At 33.8% G+C, this 2,741-nt stretch overlaps 1 pseudogene across 1 annotated transcript; it reads left to right on the top strand.

The window, feature by feature from the left end:
- The first annotated feature begins 1,066 nt into the window (after positions 1 to 1,066).
- LOC143550684 (tyrosine-protein phosphatase RLPH2-like) lies at positions 1,067 to 2,741 on the top strand (annotated as a pseudogene). The gene is made up of 4 exons (XR_013138369.1): positions 1,067 to 1,151; positions 1,312 to 1,379; positions 2,311 to 2,489; positions 2,574 to 2,741. The product of XR_013138369.1 is annotated as a tyrosine-protein phosphatase RLPH2-like (transcript).

Genomic DNA, 2,741 nt, shown 5'->3' on the forward strand with positions numbered 1-2,741 from the left:
ATTTATATTTTGAGTTATGAATTTTTTATTATTATTTTTGAATATTTTTTTAAGGGTTTTTTTATCTTGATAGAAAACCTTAAAAAATTCATAAAGAATAGTAAAAAAATCATAACGCAAAATATAATAAAAACAAAAAATCTAAAAAAACTAAAATGTTTCTGCTGTTATCCTCGTTAAAAAAAACCTCGATTCCAATTCATTTGTCAAACGAACACATTAAGAATGGAATTGGATTTCAATTCCTTCAAATTCCGATTCCAATTGAAATTTTCAGATTCTAAATCCAATTCATTCAAATTCCAAAATACTATGCAAATTCTAATTCCAATTCTATTTCATTTTGTGAAACGAGCACGCCCTTATACTATTGTATTGTTTGACCATGATAGTTGATAACCAATTTTGAACCAAGGGATTTTGTCATTTTACTAAAACCAATATTAATTTATTTAAGTTATCATGGATGCAAGAGCATATATCATATATGTACCCTCGGCCACACATCAACTTCTCCTCCCTGATACGTGTCCTCCTGGTCTTCACATATCCCTCTTTCTTATTATAATCCGAACTGTAGCAGAGGTTAACTTCTTCTCCTTGGGCGATATATGTTCTGCACGTATTCTTTTGTTCAACATTGGGAGTTCGAGATAAGTGGAGTTAAGTTCATTCTGGCAAGATAAACTTAATATTCCAAATTGGCATCCTTTTAAGCAGGTTTGTATTATATTTCTCAACATACACGAAACAAGTTGTCCCACACATGACACAAAGTATTTCATGACTCGTCAAATTGCAACTACTTCTAGAATTGATTGTCTCCAACTTGCTTTTTGTTCATGCACAAAACGTGCTTCGCGGCAACGTGCGGGTGCAAATACTAGTTTTTATTAACTTATATCAAGCATCATGTCCACCACCAACCCCAGGGTTACAATCTGCATAGGCGACATCCACCGATACATATCCAAGCTCCAAAACCTCTGGTCCAATCTCCAAACCTTAATCCCACCTTCTTCCTCCGATCACGCCCTCATCATCTTCCTCGGCGACTACTTTTAATACTGCCAAAGGAATCGAATATAAGGGTTCTATTTATGATGCTAGAACTACTTTTAAATCCTATGGTGTGAATCACGGATCACCTGGTATATACTACTTTTATTATTTATTTTCCCAATTACTTAAACTTTGTCGTTTTGGAGATTAAAATTAGGGTTAGTTGTAATTAACGTTTGTTTAAGGATTTGGAATTTTTACAAATTGGCTTCCGGAAGTCAAAATGCAAATTTTTTATTGTCGATGCAGATTTGATGAAAGCAGTTCCTGAAGAACACAAGAAGTTTCTTGCGGATTTGGTGTGGATTCATGAAGAGGTAATGGTTTTAACTAATTATAACTAGTGAATTTAGTTTTAGTTGGTATCGGTTCGTTATGGCCTAATGAAAATATCAAGGAAATATAGCTGATATGTGTTTTATATCAAACTAAAACCACAAATACAAATAAAGTCGTGATATGCCTCGAGGGTTCCCAGCTCTCAAGTCTGTGTGTTGTACAACTCATAGGTACATACCACACACGTATGAACGCACGTACACGCGACCACATGTTCTGTCACCAATCTCACCATTAGCATTTTAACCATTCTAATGGAAACTCACCCTCACGTGTTTACATCGACCGAAAACTACAGAGACGAATGTTGGTGCGAGTGTTCTCATGTCGGTATTAGTTAGGTTTGTCAAAAGACTTATACAAGAACTTCAAGTAAAATAATTAAACACACCTGTCTACAATAGCTGGTTCTCGAGTGTAGCAACCGAAAGAGAAAATCAAAGATATATACTTGTGATATTTTTAAAAGGATATCAACATGTGTTTTATATCGATTAAAAAACCATGGAAACAAATAAAGTCATTATATGCCTAAAACGATACCTACACGTGTTTAACATCAATCAAAGACCATTCAACAATTGCAGGTACTGATGCTTGTATCAGTTAGGTTCGTCATAAACTTTACCGATACGTCGAGTAAAAAACTAAACACATTTGCGTATTTAGCTGTTTAAAAAGATTAAAATTGAAAGTGAAAAATAATAACTTTCTGGCTAAATTTGAAAGTACAAACGTTTCAATTTATAAAAAAAATGAAAATTATGCTAACTTAAAAATAAAAAATACCTTATAGCCAAACTTAGAAAAACACAAAACTTGTCATCATTTAAAAAAAACCCTCATTGATGCGGAAATTATGATAAACCAATATTAATATAGACATATAATGTAATAAATTTTGTTTAGGATAATGTGGCCATAGAGACTGAGAATGGAGACGAATTTTATAAATTGATCGCGGTTCATGCCGGTCTGGACGGTAAAAAGATGTTGAGGAACAAATTAAGTATTTGAAAGCTAAGGATACAAGGATTTCTAAAGTGGAGCCGCTTAGCGGAAGAAAGAACGTTTGGGACATCCCTGAGGTGAGTTGATAATAACCATGATTTCAAAAGTTATGATTTGAAGTTGTTATAATCAATTCATTGTTTCATTAAAAAATAAATCAGGAATTGAGAAAAACGAGGACGATTGTGGTGAGTGGTCATCATGGAAAGCTTCATGTGGATGGACTTAGGTTGATTATTGATGAAGGTGGGGGGCTTGAACAGAATCCAGTGGCTGCAATCGTTCTGCCTTCAAACACTATTGTTCGTGACACTGATATACTCAAATGA

Source organism: Bidens hawaiensis, unplaced genomic scaffold (genome assembly GCF_021521415.1).
Source record: "Bidens hawaiensis isolate Kalapana, Puna unplaced genomic scaffold, B.hawaiensis_p1.1 tig00016126_1, whole genome shotgun sequence".
Taxonomy (NCBI): domain Eukaryota; kingdom Viridiplantae; phylum Streptophyta; class Magnoliopsida; order Asterales; family Asteraceae; genus Bidens; species Bidens hawaiensis.